This window comes from Canis lupus, chromosome 37 (genome assembly GCF_011100685.1).
Source record: "Canis lupus familiaris isolate Mischka breed German Shepherd chromosome 37, alternate assembly UU_Cfam_GSD_1.0, whole genome shotgun sequence".
Taxonomy (NCBI): domain Eukaryota; kingdom Metazoa; phylum Chordata; class Mammalia; order Carnivora; family Canidae; genus Canis; species Canis lupus.
In genome coordinates this window covers 30,423,852-30,445,177 of record NC_049258.1, presented here as the reverse complement: position 1 = coordinate 30,445,177, position 21,326 = coordinate 30,423,852, and the positions used below count along the sequence as shown (strand labels likewise).

Here is a 21,326-nt window from a genome sequence, read left to right as displayed (position 1 = left end):
TACACTTTCTTTAGAAGAATGAAAATAGTATTAGACACATACTCACAGAAAACTGCATGTGTTAATGGTGCACACGGCCAGTTACTCAGGTTTGCTTACGTATCAGACACTACGGGACGTTCCATCATGCAAATCTTGTCTGGTACCCATTTCCAGAAGAGGAAACAGGCCTTGGGAGCTAAGTCCCAACAGAACTTGCCAGGGTAATAGCCACAAGCTTTTTCTTGTTTGGTTTTGGTGCAGGTATATTGTCATTATTGTAAGAATCTCATTCACTACTTTCTTCAGAAGCAGAAGCCATTGAATCATGCACAAAGGTCTCCATCCTCACCCCCCACCCCCACCCCTGGCCGCTGTTCCACTCAGGCCTGCCGGCTGCCTGCTACAGTGCCTGGGTCCCCAGGGGAAGCAGCGCTGAGGGATCTGCAAGTCAGCAGCCCCGCTGCTCCCTCAGGCAGAGGCACCCTCCTCCCTGGCCCAGACACACTGGCCGCCCAGAGGGCAGGCTTTCTTGGGGCTTCAGCCACCATCTCATGAGCACTAACGTGGCCTCTGCATCAGAAAACACACGCACACAAATCTCTCCTCTTGATTCCACCAGCTGACCTTTGGTAAGTTGTTGCAAAGTCTGAGTGGTGAAGGCATCTTCTGGGAGGCCTCTCTTCCCTCTCAAAGGAATAAATGGCCACTTTTCTTAAGAGTCCATTAGCTACTGTCTCCATTTGCTGGGGAGACAGACATGCCTTGAAACCCGATCTCTCTCAATCTCATACGTGGTTCTAGTAAGGGAAAGAGGCCTCTGGGTGTGTCAGCAGAGGTGCCTCACAGGACAGTCAGAGCAGCCCATGAGGGAGGGGTGCACAAGTGCCGGATATAAGGATTAGGGAGCCTTTGTAAGCAATCATCTCAAACCCCAGAGACTGGGGAGGGGAGCAGACTGGCCTGTCCCTGAGAGTCTCCCTTTTCCTGGGTTCCCTTGGAGCTTGAGCACCTGTCTGTGCTGGGAGCAATCACCACATGCCACATTGGGTTGTTTGAGCTTGAAGCATAGACAGAAGAACTTTACTGATTCCCATTAAGAAAAATTTGGACTATATAAAGGGAAAAACACCTTCTTTGGAGAAATGTCTGTTCCTGTCTTCTGCCCATTTCTTGATGGGATTTTTGGTTTTGGGGTGTTGAGTTTGGTAAGTTCTTTATAGATTTTGGATACTAGCCAAATGATAAAGATCTGATAGGACATCTGCAAATATCCTCTCCCATCTGTAGGTTGTGTTTCGGTTTTGTTGATTGTTTCCTTTGCTGTGCAGAAGCTTTTTATCCTGAAGTCCCAATAGTCCATTTTTGCTTTTGTTTCCCTTCCCTTTGGAGACGTGTCTATCAAGAGTTGCTGTGGCCAAGGTCAGAGAGGTTTCTGCCTGTGTTCTCCTCCAGGATTTTGGTGGTTTCCTGTCTCACATTTAGGTCTTTCATCCATTTTGAGTGTATCTTTGTGTGTGGTGTAAGGAATTGGTCGAGTTTCTTTCTTCCGCATGTGGCTGTCCAGTTTTCCTAACAACATTTGCTGAAGTTTGCGACTTTCTTTTTTCCATTGGACATTTTGTCTTGCTTTGTCATAGATTAATTGACCAAGAACTGGGGGTACATTTCTGGGTTTTCTATTCTGTTCCATTGATCTATGCATCTGTTTTTGTGTCAGTGCCATACTATTTGATGATTACAGCTTTGTAATGCAGCTTGAAGTCAGGAATTGTGATTAGTTTTCTTTGGCAACATTACTTTGGCTATCTGGAGTCTTTTCTGATTCTAAATTGTTCACAGAGCTGTTTGTTCCAGCTCTGTGAAAAACATTGATGGTATTTTGATAGGGATTGCAATGAGTGTGTAAATTGCCCTGAGTAGCCCAGACATTTTCACAATCTTTATTCTTCCAATCCATGAGCAGGGAATGTTTTTCCATCTCTTTGTGTCTTCCTCGATTTCTTTCATGAGTGTTCTATAGTTTTCTGAGTACAGATCTTTTGCCTAACCTTCAGTTAGGTTCATTCCTAGGTATCTTACGGTCTTTGGCGCAATTGTAAATGGGATTGATTCCTTGATTTCTCTTTCTTCTGCCTCATTGTTAGTGTATAGAAATGCCACTGACAAAAAATGCTGAACATCACTGGCCATCAGGGAAATACAAATCAAAACCACAATGAGATCCCACCTCACACCAGTGAGAATGGGGGAAATTAACAAGACGGGAAACAACAAATGTTGGCGAGAATGTTAGTGGGAATGCAGGCTGGGGCAGCCACTCTGGAAAACAGGATGGAGGGTCCTTAGGAATTGAAAAATTGAGCTACCCTATGACCCAGCAATTGCATTACTAGATATAGATGTTGTTATCTGAAGGGGCACCTGCACCCCAATGTTCACAGCAGCAGTGTCCACAATGACCAAACTGTGAGAGGAGCCACGATGTCCATCAACAGATGAATAGATAAAGAAGATGTGGTCTATCTAAACAATGGAATTTTACTCAGGTATCAGAAAGAATGAAATCTTGTGATTTGTGATGACGTGGATGGAAGTAGAAGGTATTATGCTAAGTGAAATAAATCAGAGAAAGACAATTATCATATGATCTCATTCCCATGTGGAATTTTGGAAACAAAAGACAGGATCCTAGGGGAAGGGAAGGAAAAATAAAATAAGAGGAAAACAGAGAGAGAGATACAACCATGAGAGACACTGAACACTAAGACACAAACTGAAGATCACTGAAGGGGAGGTGGCGGGGATGGGGTCACTGGGTGACGGGCATGCAGGGGGCATGAGATGGGATGAGCATAGGGTGTTGAATGCAAATGATGGTTCACTAACCTCTGCCTCTGACACTAGTAATACAGTATATGCTAAATAAATTGAATTCAAGTAAAATTTTTTAAAAAATTTAGAAGATGTTAATTAAAAAAAATAAAAGGAGAAATAAGTCACCAAAGCTAATGAATCATACCAGAGATGGACACTGTTGGTCAAAATCTAGACAATGAGCCTTCTGCATTTTGTTGTTCAAGGTCACTGGTCCTTCTCCTTCCATATGAAATCTTGAAGTGAAAATGCCTGACCTTCCTCCTTGTTATTCCACTGGCTTTCCCCTCTTCCTCACTACAGGTGGGGTCAACTGGCCATCTGTTCAGTTACAGAACATTCTCTAGCCTAAAGACAGCAAGGAAATGTCCCTGAAACGACAGAATTCAAAGGAAATGCATGCCTCATGCTGAGCTTACTAAAGGCAGAGCAGAAATGAGCCGACAAGTCAGAAGATCTGGGGACAAGTGTAAGGACTCATCTGTGAAGGCAGGTTGTTGCCAGTGGGGCTTCCTGGGGAACGCAGCCCTGGGCACGGATGGGAGGAGCACAGACCTGCTGGGAGACCTGCCCAGGCCCCGACCCACAGCCCCTGGTCGGGGTGGTAGCTTAGTTCCTCCCCGTGGGAAAGGGGCCCGCACTACTGCATGTTGTTATAGGACTGTGATGAGCACATGAGAAGTGTTTAATCCGGTGCCAAGCAGGTGCCCCTCCTGCCTCCTCTGTACACCACACGCTTCCCTCATGCACAGACATGCATCCTGTAAACCCTGGGAGATGGTTTCTAAGAAAAGAATACCTAGCTGTTCCTTAAAAAAGGGTCGTTTGGCTTCAGGGAGGCACGACTGACACAGGTAACAGCACACACGTGAGCCAGGAACATCCTGGGGAGAGCGGTCTGTCTACACCCATGACACTGTCACCTCCAAAAACATCCTCGTGTTTTTGTAGGTTTTCCCTTGTTTTGGTGAGAACACCTCTTAACAGGAGACCTATGGTGTTTTTGTATTTTCATGGGTGCCGGTCTCTCTAGCAGCAGGTGCCACCGGGTATCTGCAACTCACTCACCTGGCCAACGGGACCTTGCACCATGGGCAGCCCCTTCACCTCCGCCAGCCCCTAGCAGCCACCCTGCTGTCACTAATTCATCCAGGACTATGGTTTCCTACTGACCTAACACATTCAGACCACAGGGGGAGGCTCTTCTGAAGCGCTGTTCCTGCTCCCACCCAGCCCTCCCCGCGGTGGCGCCATCACCTTTCAGCAGGGGTCTCTGGTCTGAGCGAGAGGGCCTCCCACCCCTGTCTCCGGGGCCCATCCCCTCCGTCTGGGAAGGACAGCCCTGGCTCTCCGCCTGAACCAGGAAGGGAACATGTACAGCAAGACCAGGGCAACAACCCAGTTGGGCGGCCCTTTGTCCCTCCTCCTTGGCAGTCTGTGATTATCTGTTTGTTTGTGATATGGGGACCTGTTCCAGATCCTCACTGACATCCACGTGCTCCCTGGCATCAGGCAGAGGTACCCGGAGGACAGTGGATCATGGGGACAGAAGGGCGAACAGAAAGCAAGTGCTGGTGTCAAGCTTCCAACACCCCAGGTGGCTCTCCCGACCGCCAAACTGTCACCTTCCCTGAAGGCTCCAGTAAGTAAGAAAGATTCCAAAGCTTGTTCACCCGCATCGAGCAAAGCCTGGAGAAGAGAGCAGGTTCTACTGGGAGGAAATGCAGAGGCTTTCCAGCCTGAGAGCAGTGAGGAGGTGGAGCCTCCATGGGAGAGGCCGCAGGCCAGGGGCCACTGGGGCCACCTCCCATGGCCTGAGGGTGGGACCGGAGCACACCTGGGGCGTGGTCTCGAGACTGAGCCACAGCAAAGCCACTGACTGAGCTGGGCACATGCAGCAGGTACACCTGTCCCATTTCCCTGGAACCCATCAGCGGGGGTGAAATCATGTGGGAAACGAAGATGACCAGAGCTCAGATCACCTATGGAGAAGGAGGGGCCCATTCCTCTTACCCACTTTCTGTCTCCCCAAATTTGAGGCTCTGTGCTGTCCACAGTGTGGCCCCAGGACAGAGTGGACTCACCTGGCACCTCCCTGGTCAGAACTCAGGAAATATCTGTCTTATAGATAAGTGATGGTTACCTTTCTTGCACCCTGGGCCAGGGCCGGGGGTTGTGGTTCTGGACACCAGGCAAAGCCACCCAGAGATGGACCTGATTTCCCTACAGAGGAGTTTCCCCAATGTCCCAGTCTCCCATTTGGTGGACAAACACCTGCTGGGTGCTGACGGTGTGTCAGACTGGACAAGACAGATGCACCTCTGCCTATGTGGTCAGTACTGTGGTGGTGGGAACAGCGTTGCGGTGTTTTCCAGACATTTGGTGGGGGTCAGACATGGTTAAGACCCTGGTGGGCATGCAGCAGCAGCAGGGCCTGCGTCAGCAAATGCCAGAGGAGGGAGGAAAGTGCTCGGTAGCAGAAGCCCAAAGCAGGGTCCCTCTCCATACCTGTTGTCCCAGCCACCTCCAGGGCCCAGATGCTGCCCACACCGGGGCCAGCCCACATGTGTGTTATGGTATATTGGCATTGACGGCTGTGAGGGCCCCTTTGTGTGCTGATGACGAGCCCCAGTGTGATTGTATTTGCACATGGGGCCTGTGGAAGGGAACTGGGGTTAAGTGAGACCAGAAGGGTGGGGGTCTGGTCAGAAGGGACTGGTGCCCCAGAGGAAGAGGCACAAACCATCTCTCCTCTTTCCTCCCCCAAGTGAGGACATGGAGAAGGTGCTGTCTGCAAACCCGGAACTGAAGCAGCCAGCTCTGGGATCTCCGATGTCCAGCCTGTGGGGCCACGAGCAGTAAGGGTCTGTTGTGAAGGCCCTGCCGCTGCCGGGGTTGGGGGCGTTCCTCCGTCAGGCAGTCGAGCAAGACTACAGTCATCCGCGTGGCCGGGCATGTTTACGTACAGGAAAGCCTCCCTCGAACAACTCTCGACCTACTTTAACGGTGCAGCCTGGTGGGCACTGCAGATGATAGTAATTATGATATCATTTTGGCTTTATAAGCATTTTTCTTCCAAGGAGCTTGCATCATTTTTTTTTTAAAAAAGCAATTTAAAAAAATATCAGGTAGGGAACAGTGTTATGGCTCCTAATTTGCAACCAGCATCAGAAGACACGCTTTTAAGTGAATATCCTCCTAGGAAGTAAGCTGCTAGTTATTGAGGGAAAGGTAAAATCTAATTCTTAGGACAGGGATTTTGTTATGCAATCCTTTCTTCATGTTCTTTTTTAAATGTTAAACTTGTACAATTTTGCGTTCCCAAGATCAGCATAGGGAAATTATTAATCATGATAATGTCAGAAAAAATTAAAATGAGACCTGAGCATGGAAGAGTATAATGACGATCTGTTTCCAGATTTCGTGCCTATTTAATTATTTATTAGGTGTTTCAGTGAAAAGCAAAGGCTGGAGGGGTGACCCCGAAGCCCCGTGAGCCGCCTGGGGCAGTGGCCCCTGAACTTGTCTGGGGAGAGCGCTGTGCTCCCACTGTGCTTTGCAAGGGCAAGGAGCTGGGCGTCCAGGATGGCGGCCACCAGCCCTCCAAGTGGCTTGGAGCGTGACTGTCTAGACTGAACTAAACTTGCTTATTCCTTTTGTTTCTGTTTTGCCTTGTCTTGATTTTTGCTTATTCCTGTTTTAAAGGCAAGAACAATGTAAACTACCAGGCGGCTCCCCTTCTGTCTTCACCAACAGTGCAGGTCTGGCCAGACATCACTAAGGCCACTAAGGGCTCCTCCCTCCTTTGGGATTTTCCGCCCGTGCCCCAGTGGGCGACCTGGGCTCCGTAGCTCAACCCCTGGCCCCGGGGAAGTGGGCCTCCTTGCCCCGTTCAGGCTGCCAGTCCGCATCCCACAAGGCAGAGTCAGCACATTCTGTGATCATCCCTTTCTCATGAGCTAGCCACAAGTGGGATTACATCGTTTCCACGATTATCTTTGCCAATGAAAAGTTTAAAAAAAAATTCTTAGAAAGAAAGCTTTTCCCTTTTAATGATTTTAATGACTCCTCTGTGGCATGAGGGATACCTGCCCTGATGTCACACATCCACCATAATTATGCAGGTGAGAAGCAGCAGGGCTGTTGCCAAGGATGTTCTCTAAGATTCCTTCCTTATGCTCCCTTCCAACCGTAGGCTGAGCAGCTGTGCTGCCTCTTGTCTTTGGAGCCACGGGATCACACTTCACTAGTGCCCTCCTCCGTACCCCCGGGAAGCTTTGTTTACACCTCACTTGCAGAATTCACCACAATACAAATTGAACACCGATAAAGAATAAATTTATAAAAAAAAAAAAAAAAGAATTCACCACAATATGGATTTGGCTTCCTATGTGCCGCCATTGCTGGATTGTGCTATATCTGGGACAGGGTTTAGCATATGGATGGATGGATGGATGGATGGATGGATAGAAGGATGGACAGATGGATGGATGCATGAACAGACGGATGAGGGAATGTATAATACATTTAAACACAGATGTAGAGAATTTAGGTTCTGTTCCTTTTACTTGAATATTTATAAAGATGCTGAAATAAAACTACTCCTGAGGATCCTCCTTGCTCATTACCTGTCCCTAGTATCCAGTTGCACACACTAAATCTCTCTGCGGTGAGACGTGCAATTTAAAGTTCCTAACTAAAGTTCTGGTTCCTAGAGGAGATAGCTGATAACCTTAGAGCAACCCCATTCTAAGCAGTAGGGGACATGTGCATTTTTCTAACCTACATTTATATACATACACATGTATAAAATACATTGAAATTTATTTATAGACACATAAACTTGTCTTTCACGGGATACCCACAATGAGCTCCTTATTACTTGATTTCTGTCACTATCATTGCCATGGACTCTTTCTTACTACATTCCTAGGAAGCCAGTCTCCTCCCCTTGATTTTCATGGAAATGTAGCCGACAGAGAGAAAGGAACAACACTGGCCAGGCACTTACTCTGTGCCGGCCCCACACCCACAGATAGAAAGCCCCAGCCCTCTCCATACAGAGAACTGCATTCGAGCTCAGGGACTGAATGGGGCGCCCACTGTCACGGGGCCACCAGCAGGGTCAGGACCAGGCTGAGCCTCTCCAAGCCCTGCACCCCTGGGCCCCTCACACCCCACGCTGTCCGCCATGCACAGACCCTCTCCTGCCGTCCTCTGCACCCACCATACCAGCTGCCCCACACAGCTCAAGGGATTCACTGGACACTCCAAAGGGTCTTGATTCTTCAAGCACTAACTTTTTAAAGTAGGAGTGAAAAGGCTGTTCTGTATTCATAGGATTTGTCAGAATTAAGAATTCGATAAGACTTCACATAGATTACAAAAGCAGCCTGCGTGCAGCTCCAGGCATATGTTTATTCATGTAGAGTCTCAGAAAGAATTTAATAAAACACATGCTTGGCAAGACGGGCCACGACAAAGCTTAGCACAGGTTCAGATGCTTTCCTTCCAGAACACGCGCATATAGATGGAGGCTGGGAAATGTCAGGTGGTGACACCTTCCTCTGACCTGGACTGCCATCACAAAAAATGTTCCTGGAAGTTACATGTGCAACCAGAATTCTGTGGGGGATTGGAGGCGCCCTGAAAAATCTCTTCAGAGCACACATTGGCATTTACTTGTGGCTATCGCTGAGGTTCTGGGGGGAACTCAAGGTAGCCCAAGACTTCAAGGATGATCTGCATTCACGAAGGGTGGTGGATTTAATGGACATTTACTCTCAGGCTCATTGAAGATGACAGCTCCCCAGCAACCCAGGATGGAAGCCACGGCTCCATGGCCAGTTTGTGTCTACCATGGCCCCACGCCCCAGAATCATCCGTTGGAAAACCAGTACTCATTGGAAAGGTTTAAAACCCTTGTACCAACAGAAAAAAAAAAAAGCCACTGACAGACATATTTCCAAGGATTTCATTAACTCACTGGGTGACCTTCAAAAGCTCGCTCACACTCCTCTGTATCGCTCTGCCTACCAGCCAAATTGGGATAATATTTCTCATCTCACCCACAGGCCTATTGTGATGCTTCCTTAATTAAAGCTCCTAACATGATTTTAAATTCCCAGGTGGGGATGTAGAGAAGGTGTGTAAATGATGGATTTTGCTTTAAGCAAAATGGCATATCTCTCTTCTTGTCCTTGGAATAAAGGGATCGCCACACAGATGTGCCAGGACAGCTCTTCTGCAGAGTCACCTGCCATCAGATCAATGCCTGTGCCAGCATAAAGGTGCTGCGCCATGAGGGTTGGTTTTTCTGCTGTTATTTTCAAAGGACTTAATTGCCTTTTATAAAAACATTTCACTCCTTAGGAGACCTGTATATGTCGTACACATGCACACACATATCCACCTATGCTACACACACACACAGAAGCCACTTTAAAGACAAACAGTCAAAGCAAAACAAGTATGATCCTGAAAAAAACTCCAGACCATCACCCTGGGTGAGCACCAGGATACGCTCAGGGGAATGCACTCGGTGTCCCGAGTGTTCGACGAAATGCAACAATTTCCTCCACAGTTTGTAGGAACAGGAGGGAAAGTAGGTATTCCACAGCTCTCCAATATAAAAGTTTGCCAATGATTCCACATAGTAAGATATCTTCTGCAAAATTAGCTGGTCCAGGAAGGTGCCTTGGAGGCTCATGGACCTTCTGAAGAAGTGGATTTCACTCCCCTGGGGCCAAATGGCTAACATGCACCAATGTATGGGGCACAGCGATGCATGTCCCTTCCTTCCTGACATGGCCGGAACCCAGTGTGCAGCCACATGCCCAGGAAGCTGCCCAGGATGACCTGTGAGGCCGCCCTGTGGATGGCAGGCCCCCCATGTGCCTGTGGGGGCCATCTGCCCCGAGGCTCACCGGGATCTGTCATCTTCCATGCGTGACTCCCGGAGTCGTCCTGCATGGGTCCCTCCAACCCGCCAGCAGACGGAATCCAAAGGGAGAGAGGGTTTTCACGAGCTCGGCCAGTGGCTGGCTTGGTGCTCTGTGTCCCCCCCACCAGCTGCAGGGGCGCCCGGCAAGTCCACAGGAGACAGGAGACAGGTTTGGGGGCCAGCCAGCCATTCCCTGCCACAATGACCCAGTGACAGTCTCCTGGTTGATGTTTGCCTTTTCTGAAGATTTTCTTCACCTCCGCTTACTAACACCTCCCTCCAAGGAGCTTTGAGTATTCAGCTTCTTTAACTCTCATGTGGATTAAGTTAACGATCTTAGGGCAAAACCCTAACATATATCCTATTCAATGTACACATTATATACTGCTGCGGCACAAACCACTCCAAAACTCGGTAAGTGAAAACAAAATTAAACGTTTATCACCCTACACATGCACACACACAATTACTTAGTGGGGTGGCTTCGTATATTAAAATTTTGGTCAGGAATAGTAAATAGCCCACTTAGCCTCTTGACTTTAAAAATTCACATCAACCCTGACCAGTGGCTCCTGTGTCCTGGGCACCGTCCCGGCTCTGGGGACAGTGGGCTGCGGTGTGACGACCCTCGTTGGTGGGGAATGCACACTAAGGTAAGGTAAGGTAAGGTGCGAATGTCTTTAACACATGGTCCCGCTTACTCATCAGAAAAAGGAGGAGAAAGAGTCCTAGAAAGGAGACACCGTAAGGCCACCACCACCCTTAGGGGACAATGACTCACAACCCGGCGTCCGTGCCGTCCTGAAGCAGAGACCATGATTTCTGCCACAAGAAGACAAGACTCACTCACTCTGTGCTGGGACCAAGGGACAGAGGGCGGCCCGTGTGCCGGGGCAGAGGGACAGAGCAAGGCCCGTGTGCCGGGACAGAGGGACGGAGGGACAGAGGGAAGGAGGGTAGCCCGTGTGCTGGGACGGAGGGATGGAGGGATGGAGGGACAGAGGGTGGCTCATGTGCTGCGACGGAGGGACAGAGGGATGGAGGGACAGAGGGCGGCGTGTGTGCTGGGACAGAGGGACAGAGGGATGGAGGGTGGCCTGTGTGCTGGGATGGAGGGACAGAGGGATGGAGGGACGGAGGGCGGCCCGTGTGCCGGGACAGAGGGACGGAGGGACAGAGGGATGGAGGGACGGAGGGCGGCGTGTGTGCTGGGACAGAGGGACAGAGGGACGGAGGGACAGAGCGAGGCCCGTGTGCTGGGACGGAGGGACGGAGGGACAGAGGGACGGAAGGTGGCCTGTGTGCTGGGACGGAGGGACAGAGGGATGGAGGGACGGAGGGCGGCCCGTGTGCCGGGACAGAGGGACGGAGGGACAGAGCAAGGCCCGTGTGCCGGGACGGAGGGATGGAGGGACAGAGGGATGGAGGGTGGCCTGTGTGCTGGGATGGAGGGACAGAGGGATGGAGGGACGGAGGGATAGAGGGATGGAGGGCAGCCCATGTGCTGGGACAAAGGGATGGAGGGATGGAGCGAGGCCTGTGTTCTGGGATGGAGGGACAGAGGGATGGAGTGAGGCCTGTGTGCCGGGACAGAGGGACAGAGGGACGGAGGGTGGCCTGCGTGTCGGGATGGAGGGACAGAGGGACGGAGAGATGGAGGGACAGAGGGCGGCCCGTGTGCTGGGACAGAGGGATGGAGGGACGGAGCGAGGCCTGTGTGCCGGGACGGAGGGAAGCTCGGGCGGGCACCAGGTGTTGACCAGGATGGGCCCGGCTTGTCTATCAGTCCGTGGGGAGTGGGGCCTGCAGGGAGCAGGCTGACGAAGGCTCCCAGGAGGGTGTTCCACAATGGTGAGCGGCACCGTCACTGAGGGACCTGAAAATGTATGGGGTGGAGAGAGAGAACCCGAGGGCAGGGACAACATGAGTGGCCAGAGACATGTCTGGACAAACCCCAAACAGGCCAGTAGCTCAGAGCCAAGTGGCATTTCTTAGGCTATTACGTGTCCAAACGATGGGCACCATCTTACTGGATAACAGGTTGTCACCTTTTTCGCTAGATGTACTTTCAAAATAGGGGGATATTTGAATATAAATACACTACATGTGTATAAAAGTTGTTAAACATGAAAAGAATGGCCAGAAGCTACCCAGAGAAAGGACAGAATGGAGCTGCTCTTCACTAGAGGGCTCATTTCCACTCTGCACACGTCCCTGAAGCATGTGTGGCGGTGCTCGTGCCTCGGTCACGCTGGGCAGTGTGGGGCAGCCGAGCTCACCCCATGGGTCACTACGAGGCTGGGGACAGCCTTGCTGCCGTGCCACGCGGTCCCTCCCGGTGGCCTGGGCCAGAGGACTGGTGGTTCTCTCTACAGCGACAGGCGCACAGCACCGTGAATACGCCTGATACCACTGAATTGCACACTGATAAATGGTTAAGATGGCAAACATCATGTTCTATATATTTTACCACAATAAAAGAGAATGAATGTCATCTCTCACCTCAAACAACCTTTGATGTGTCGACGACTCTAAGCATCCAGGTCTGAGCCTGAGCTCAAAAGCTTGAGCGCTTACACTATGTATGCTCTTGAATATAAAATTTATACTTGGTCTAAACAGAACCCATGCAGACACAGGGCCGCAGATGGGAGAAAATGAGAGGTGGGCACTGCCCGATTTCAGAGGTCTCCACCTTCCTGTCTCCCACCTGTGCCCCCCACTTGCCTGCAGCAGCACCTGCCTGTAAATGCCAGCTGCATGTGACACCTCCCCCTGCCCCCCAACAGCTAAACTGTGACCATTATACATGGTTTAGAGTCTCATATGGTTATTATATTTGGATAGGGACTGAAAAATTTTAATAGAATTTTTAAATAAAAGGTAAATCTTGGAAGTAGTTTCAAGGGATGGAAGGAGCAGAGATTTGCTGGTCAGATGGTCCTAATTCAATCCCTGTTATCACTAGCAACTAAATACATGTGCCTGGTAAAATATTAAGTGCTTCTGAGTCTCGCCTTCTTCATCTATAAAATGGGGATAATAACATTTAACTAGCGGTGTGTTTTTAAATGGTAATTAAGGAAGACAAAAAGCAAAGCCAAGAACGAGAGCGACACATTGAAAATAGTAACAAGGGTGGTAGACGTTAAGCCCGCTGTATCAGTAGTAACCCTGAAGGCCGATGGCCTACGTGTCCCAGGTAAAACAGATTGTACGCAAGGATCTAAAAACAAAGCCTGACTATATGTCGGCCACGAGAAACCCACTTTAGGTGCACCTGGGTCCTCAGTCGGTGAAGCGTCTGACTGCTGATTTCAGCTCAGGGTCCTGGGACAGAGCCCCACGTGGACTCTGTACTCAGCGGGGGAGTCTGCTTGAGATTCTCCCTCTCTCTCTGCCATCCTTTACCCCCTCATGCATGCTCTCTTTCTCTAATAAATAAATAATGCTTAGAAAAAAACCCAAAAAGAAACCCACTTTAAATATAAAGACACATACAGACTCAAAGTAAATGGAGGGGAATACGCAGCATGTTAACAGCACCTGCAGAAAGCAAGGCTGGCTACATTGATGCCAGACAGAGTGACTTCAAAGCAAGGAACATCACGAGGGAAAAAGAACTGGAAAAAAAAAAAAAAAAGGAAAAGAACTGTATTCCATAATTCTCCAAGAGGACGTATGATTCCAACATGCATGTATCTAACACCAGAGCTTTGTCAAACTTTATGAGGCAAAACCACATAGAATTTCAAAGAAAAAAATAGATGGAGCTACCATTACGGCTGGAGACTTCGAGACCCCACCTTCAGAAACAGAACCACAGGCAGAAAATCAGTAAGGACCCAGCCGAACCCAACACCACCACCAATCGATGGGATATGACTGACATGTCCAGGCTACTTCATCCAACGACAGCAGAACACCACATCTGCTCTAGATCACGTGGAACACTGACCACGATAAGCCACACCGTGGGCCGTTAGCCACATCCCAAATGATTTAAATGAGAAACCGATGGCACTGGCTCGTACGAGAGCCCCACACACGATCTTCCCTCCACTACTTTCTGCAGCTTTGTTGTCTTCATGGCCTCTTTTCACCTGACTTTGGCTAACCAAATCTGCTCGAGGGAGACAGGCAGCTTCCCAGGTTCAATCACGGGATCCCACTCTCCTGATTTTGTCCAATACTTGTATCTCAGGTAGGAATGGATTCCTAACTCTGTGTTCTTGAAATATTAGGATTTGGACCCTAAAACTTGTTAGTTTTACACTTGGTTCACAGAACCCTTTCCAAACTGCCCCCCTGCCCTCTTCTGGCTCCATCCATGTGTGATGTCACATCTTCTCTTCCCCCAAATCTACCATTTTATCTTTCTGGGGTATCACAGATGGTCAAGAAATATTCAATCAGATACAACCACTTTAAAACCCATCCTATGTATCTTAGGAGAGAGTCTCCCAAATCACATTTGTTCCTGAAATTGGAATATAGATTTGGAGATATCCCCTCATTATCCTTTCTTAGCACAACAGAGGTACTCCTGCAAGGCTGCCATGATGTCCTGAATTCACCGGGGGATGAGCTTTGCTGGGGTTTCATGATCTCATGAAATTTTAGCTCAGGTGGATACTTTCGTAGGAACGCGGCCTGAGGGACACTCGGATGTCTGTCTCCAAGGCAGCAGGAGAAAGGATATGAACACGTGTCTGGGCAAACTCCGCATGAGCAGGTGTTCCCAGGGTTGCCCTGGGAGCCGGATGACATGACAATGACAGCTGATAGTGAACACATGCTCTGACTTTAAGTCCTCAGGAATAAAAGCAGTGAGGTATGAACTTACAGCTGTACAAGAAAAGAGAAGAATGTATATTTAATGCTGCCTAGTGTGCAGGAGTATAGAGAGAGTAACCTTGCAGAAGAGACAGGGTCAGGAGCAGTGGAAGTGAAGTGGCAAGTCTGGGACGCCTGGGTGGCTCAGCGGTTGAGCATCTGCCTTCAGCTCAGAGCGTGATCCTGAGGTCCTGGTCCTCCCTGCATTGGGCTCCCCGCAGGGAGCCTGCTTCTCCCTCTGCCCGTGTCTCCGCCTCTCTCTCTCTCTGTGTCTCATGAATAAATAAATAAAATCTTTAAAAAATAATAAAGACTTGTCCCGTGGCAAGTCTAAGTCTCAAACCAAAATCATTGGTTAAAAATATAACCTCTACATGGCGTATGTATGGTTTTTATTTCCTCTCATTCATTAAGGAAAGTAGATACTCCCATTTTTAGCAGTTCTATGACAGACGGACGGTTCTGTTTACCTCCTCCAATCTTTAAGTGCTTCCCAACAAATCTTTTGCTCTTGATACCAGTTACTAAGACATCAACACACTCAAGTCCAGAAATGAGCTTCCTTTGGGCCAGGAATGGTGCAAGAACTCACTTCAGGATTTGCATTACTTAAACCACAGCAAAGCAAGAGCAGCTCTAGATCAGTGTCAAAGAGGAAGCAGATTCCAAGAATTTCCTTGGGGTGTTTTTTTTTTTTTTTAATTCAGCAATTCTAATGCATGAATGGCTAGACTTTCCTATGGCTTATCTTTGTGTTGGAAATCTTTTTTTTATTTATTTTTTTATTTTTATTTTTTTTTTGTGTGTGTGTGTGTTGGAAATCTTACATGATTTTCTGCAAAAGAAGCCAGCAGGCAACCAAATTCATTTGCATGTTAAGGAACAGTGGACGTTCCGCAATATTCCTTCCTAAACTAACAGAGCTGTGCGCACAGGCCCGCACGCGCACCCTGAACCCAAACACAGCAAACAAATAATGCGTCAGGCTACCAGCCCACATTATATAGCTACCTTTGTTTCCAGAAAAGTCATTTAACTGGGCTTTATAACTGTGGAAATAAGTTGCTATGGGTTAAACAGAAGCCCCCAACCTACCAGCACTCAACATTCTTGCCGTCCTGGAGGATGAAGGATTTCCCTCCAAAATGCATTTGTGTAAATCAGGGCACGCTCCCCACATTGTCTAGAGCATCCCAGGTCCACCATAGAGGTGACGGAGCCCAGAGAAGGGAGCGGTGGCACGGAGCACAGAGGACACACCCTGTGTGCATGGCCCGGGGCTCCAGTCTCCGCGCCTCCGAAACGCGGTCCTGTTGGCAAAGGGCTGAGCAGGACTGCGCGCGGCCCCTCCTGCGTGAATGCAGCCCTAGTGCCCTGGACCTTTATCGGTGCGGGGACGGAAATAAAGACTGGCGTTGGTTGCTGAGCTCTTGCAACCACAGGCCCCGCCTCCCATGTGGGTGCTTGTCTCCTGCTGTAAAAGAGGAAGCAGGCTAAGAGCCCCGCTCACACAGCTGATGCTGCTGGAGCCCCTGTAGAGCCTCGAGCCTCCCACTAAACCTTTCTGATTTTGACTTCTACATGTAGTGCTTGTTGACACGTGAGAAAAGAAAAACATGAGTAGCTAAGTCAAAAATGGGAATAACTGAGGAGTATTCATAGCATTTCACTTCTTTAAAAAAGTCCCTGTGTACAAGTTATTTTTCTGTCTTAAAAAGTAATGCTTTTTGTATAAATCAGCAGAACTATGTCCTCAGACAGCCATGTCTCATTGTCCGTGTAACTGGACCGTCAGCTATTATCCGCCTGCAATATCAAGGCACCGGATATTAATGCAGCAAAGCCAAAGGGTGTCTTTTGTCATCTCCAGGACGATTTCTACTTAAAAGCACGTTGTTTCCCAGGATCTTCTTAAAGCTACTCCAAATGCAGAATGTTACATTCGTTAGTGTCTTTTTGAAATAGGATTGAACTTGCTGAGAAAAAGGATTCATGAAACTCTGGTTAAAAACAAATGTATAAACTGTTTTCCAACTCTGAACACTGAGACGAAACATTCAGACAGTAGCTAAGAGGTTTCAACTAACAATACTTTTCTCATCTATTTCTATTCTTTTTTTTTTTAAAGGATTTTATTTATTGTTTCCTGAGAGACATAGAGAGAGAGAGGCAGAGACACAGGCAGAAGGAGAAGCAGGCTCCATGCAGGGAGCCCGATGTGGGACTCGATCCTGGGATGCTAGGATCATGCCCTGAGCCCAAGGCAGATGCTTAACCACTGAGCCACCCAGGCGTCTCTCTATTTCTATTCTTATTCCACTGTGGAAACTATTGAGAATGTGATCGACGCAAAAGAACACAAACATCGACTTCAAAAATATGAGCTCTCGGGATCCCTGGGTGGTGCAGTGGTTTGGCGCCTGCTTTTGGCCCAGGGCGCGATCCTGGAGACCCGGGATCGAATCCCACGTCGGGCTCCCGGTGCATGGAGCCTGCTTCTCCCTCTGCCTGTGTCTCTGCCTCTCTCTCTCTCTCTCTGTGACTATCATAAATAAAGAAAGAAAAAAAATTAAAAAAAATATGAGCTCTCGTGATTGAATTTCAGGTGGAAACTGCCTTGTCTCGTAGACTCTGTGCCATATATAACCGTAGCAACGTTTTGGCAAAGCACCAAAAACAAGATGAATACAGCAATTTGCAGGTCATTGAGTCCTGGGAATTTGGTGTAGAGAGATGCGCAGGCAAACGGAGATTAATGGAAACATGGAAGGTCAAGAACAAACAGGGACAGAGAAAGCTTTTTTGCATAAAAGGAGAGAAATGAACAGATACAAAAAAAAAAAAAAAGACGTAACTTGAGAGTCCTTCACTTGTATCAGGACCATCGTCTTGGAGCAAATGCCTTCCCTGTTCTGGTGCAGAGAACAATACAGGATGGGCACTGCCTTCTTATGCTGAGCCTCATTATACTGACAGGCTCATTTTAATGGGTTTCTTTGAAGCAATTTAGAAAATGACCACTACCTATGAAACCATTTGTCCTGGGGACAGTGCCCTTAACTACTTAAATTAAAAAGCCATGGAATTCAGAATGCATGTAGTATCTTCTGCTGATCTGAGGACGAGGCAACAGCAGACTTTAAATAATATTTCCTGTTACCAAAAAAGCCACAAACCACTTACAGAACAGTGTGTAATATATGAAAAATGAGGAAGAAGCCTCCTGAAGTTCTATTTTATAGATGATCACACTTTACATCTATGTACCTTACCTACGGATGTTGTTGTGGGGCTTGCAAATAGGGTACACGGTATCATTCCCGACCTTGGTGGAAAGGTTATGATGCATCACACTGAAAGGCTGTGTATGATTTCATCACATGGGAGACACATGCTTTAATAGCATCTCCTTACTGGGATTAAGGGTGTTTCCAAGTGTTTGCCTGTAGAAGTAAAGTTGCAAAAATAAGCTGGTATGGAAGCTTTTGCTGAATTTTTTACTTATTTCCATAAATAGAGTCACAGAATTAGAATGATAAGACTACAGTGTATGGGCATTTTCAAGATGATTATTAGGTAAAAAGAGGATTTGTTACTTAAAAAAAATAGTTGGATAGTCAAAAATAATTTTGTCAGCATCATCACTGTCACTTCACGGAATTAAAAACATGCCAAACAGAAAAAAGTAGAAACCAAAACAAAGCAAAATAGCATCAAGGGTGAAATAAACTGCCTTTTGCAGCCACTGAAGTAATTTGTGTTCTCAGTAAAGCAAAGGAAGACACATTTATATTTTATTTTAAACTAACTTGTATTATATAGATTAAAACAAATATATTATACCCAAAGAATCATGTTCTTCGTTTTGTAAAATGCAAGGTCTCTGGGACTCTGGAGAAGGAAATGGAAGGATGGAGGGGGCGGGGTCGCTAGGTGACACGCATTAAGGAGGCACGAGATGGGATGAGCACGGGGTGTACATGCAACTGATGGATCACCAACCTCTGCCTCTGAAACTAATACTACACTATATGTTAATTAATCGAATTTGAGTTAAAAAAAAAAAAAGTGGAAGGATAATATAGGTCCAGGGCAACAGGCGCAGACCCTGCACCTGTCTGAAGCCTCCCAGGACCCTCTTGTTGTCTTTCTCAGGTTTCTCCCAGAGCCAACCAAAGAAAAGAGTGACAGAAACAGAAGCTCTCCTGTGCCTCTGTGACCGCTTCTCACAGCCAGACTCCCAGCACAGCTTGGTGAGGGGTTCCTGCCTCTGCCAGGTTGGGACCTGGGTTTCAGGATGCTGTGGTCTCATCTGTGTGTGACAATAGGGAGAGCTCAGAACCTGTCCCCTTGGGATGTACTTCTGTTCTCGGAGGCTGCATCAGCCCTGCAGTCCACCTGGGCCCGTGGGCTGCTGGGGGTTGGCGTGCGAGTGCCGTACCCGGGGCTGGAGGGAGGGCTGGGCAGGTGCAGCAGCCATCCGGGGAGTCTCAAGGACAAGGAACCACGTCAAGGTCACGATGACGGGAAAAGCCAATCTATACACTGCCTTTGCCATAAACTAGGGGACAGAGGCACTTGGCTCAAAACCCAAACTGGGAACCTGGCAAGTGTGTGCTTTCTGAGGTTGCTAAGTCAGCACTGCTTAGCCATTTATAGCGTGTGGGCTAATTGGAAAAATATTTTATCTTTATATATATTTGAACTATTACTATGTGCCAGACATTACGAGAAGATCTTTACACGCATAATTGCATTTAACCCCAACAACACCCCGAGCTGAGTACTGCTATTATCCCAACTCGACATAAAGCTTGGCAGGGCCACGTCTTGCCCCCTGTCACAGAGCTATCTTCAGGGTCCCCTGGCTCCAGACCCAAACTCCCCTGCTGGCTTCTGAAATGAAGGCAACAGACTCCTTCCCCAGACCACTGCACAGGTCCTGCGTGTAACTGTCGGGGGAGACTTGAAGACACTCCACCCTGAAAACGTCCTCCAGGGTTCCAGTGCACGATGTTCACGCCGCAGGTGACATCTGCAGACATGAAGGTATCTCCCACCTGATGCCAAGCTCCCTTGCCACCATCCCTGCCACTCATATGCCTCTACGTCCAGGGAAGGATGGCATCCGGGTCCTTGTCTCCCCGCAGTGTCCACGACTCATGAATGAGCTCCATGGTTCCCAGGCTTCTCCACGGAACGAAATCTTCATCCCTCAACACACACAAGTGTCACTTCTCCCGTGAAGTTTTTTCTTTCATCTGTGAGCTACAATCAACCTTCCTTCCGCCCTAAGTACCACCTGCTCTTAATTCCTATTAAGTCCCTCCCTTTCTACACATGTAGAGCAGGTCCTCATTGTTTTTTGTTTTTTGATGCAGGGAAAGTCAATCACTATTAACTAAAGAGATATAAATAAATACATACATACTGTGACATCAGCAGGTGTTTTGATTATCCCCAGTTAAATATTCATGGGCCACTGTTCATCGCAACAAAAGAGATGAGAGGGGGCAGGAGTGTGGACGGATTGCAGCCTGAGTGCACTGCTGGCTCAAATCACTAATAGCAGAGAAGTGATCCACAAAACTGGCCAATGGAGAGGAAACTCCAGAGGCGTCTAAAGCAGCTAGTGAACAAGAGGAATCACGCAGGCAGTGGAATCAGGAAGAAGATTCACATCCACAGGTGTTGGGAACCACCGGGTCCTGAGTGCCCATCGATGGCACCTAACCCTACCCTTCTCCAAGTAGAGAAGTTCTGTTCATGCTGTTTCTTGACCCTGTGGTCAAGGTGCGGTGGACAGAATCTAGAAGACCCCAAGGGCCCCCGCCTTCTGGTGTTCATGCCTCATGGGATCCCCTCTCTTGCATGTGGGCAGGACCTGTGACTTGGCTCTAAGCAAGGCGATGCTGTCCCTCCTGGGACTGGGTCCCATTAGGAAGAAAGCTGCCACCCCACTGGCAGATGCTCCAGGTTCTCTGGCTCTAGTGTGGGCTTTGAGGGACCCTACAGCCACAAGAATCCTACCAGCACGCTGAGGGAACCTGGGAGCAGGTGCTCGCTTGGACCGGCTGACCAGTAAGAGCACAGCCCTCCCTGGCTGGCACCTTCACTGTGGTCTCGAGGAGACCCAGCTATATTGTGCCCAGAACCCTGAACTCAGAAACTGTGACATACCAATGTCGTTTAGTGCGAGGTAACTTTCTACGCAGCAATAAAAAGACTAATATCCCTAGAATTCCAACTTCCCTCCAAGCATGCTCTTTATATACCAAGTATGACCCTGCTTCTCTCTTTGCTTGAGGGTTTTCAACACATCTCACTTTTCTCACTTCTTGGTGAATTAGGATGGGCCTCGTGTTTGCATGTCTAAGTGTTCACATAGACAAAAGCACAGATCTTCACCCATAGCAGGTATAACATCATATGAATCAAAGTTGAGTTGAAGAACATTCTAGAGCATGGAATCAACGAGTTGACAAATGCTAGTATCAAAATAATCAAAGAGCTTTGAAGTTGTTTTCATAAAGGGCTTTCAAGACTGAGAACTTCTAATTTAAGATTACTATAGTCTGACTGTCAAACCAGAGAGATGTCACAGATCTCCTGTCGGCAACTGCATGCAAGTCCCACTTAGAAAAGAACCTATTTTCCAGACTTATTGGGATATAATTGACATACAACTTTG

General features: G+C 48.2%; 1 protein-coding gene and 1 long non-coding RNA gene across 10 annotated transcripts in view; both read right to left on the bottom strand.

Annotated features, from left to right (window-relative positions):
• DLGAP2 (DLG associated protein 2) overlaps positions 1–21,326 on the bottom strand; it is a 693,430-nt gene that overhangs the window by 282,705 nt on the left and 389,399 nt on the right. The gene's annotated exons all lie outside the window — the stretch shown is intronic.
• Positions 1–21,326, bottom strand: part of LOC111094361 — a 46,782-nt gene that overhangs the window by 12,271 nt on the left and 13,185 nt on the right. For all 3 annotated transcript variants that reach the window (XR_005385463.1, XR_005385465.1, XR_005385464.1), the window contains one exon: positions 17,908–18,078. This is a non-coding gene — a long non-coding RNA (uncharacterized LOC111094361). The remainder of the gene's footprint in view (positions 1–17,907; positions 18,079–21,326) is intronic.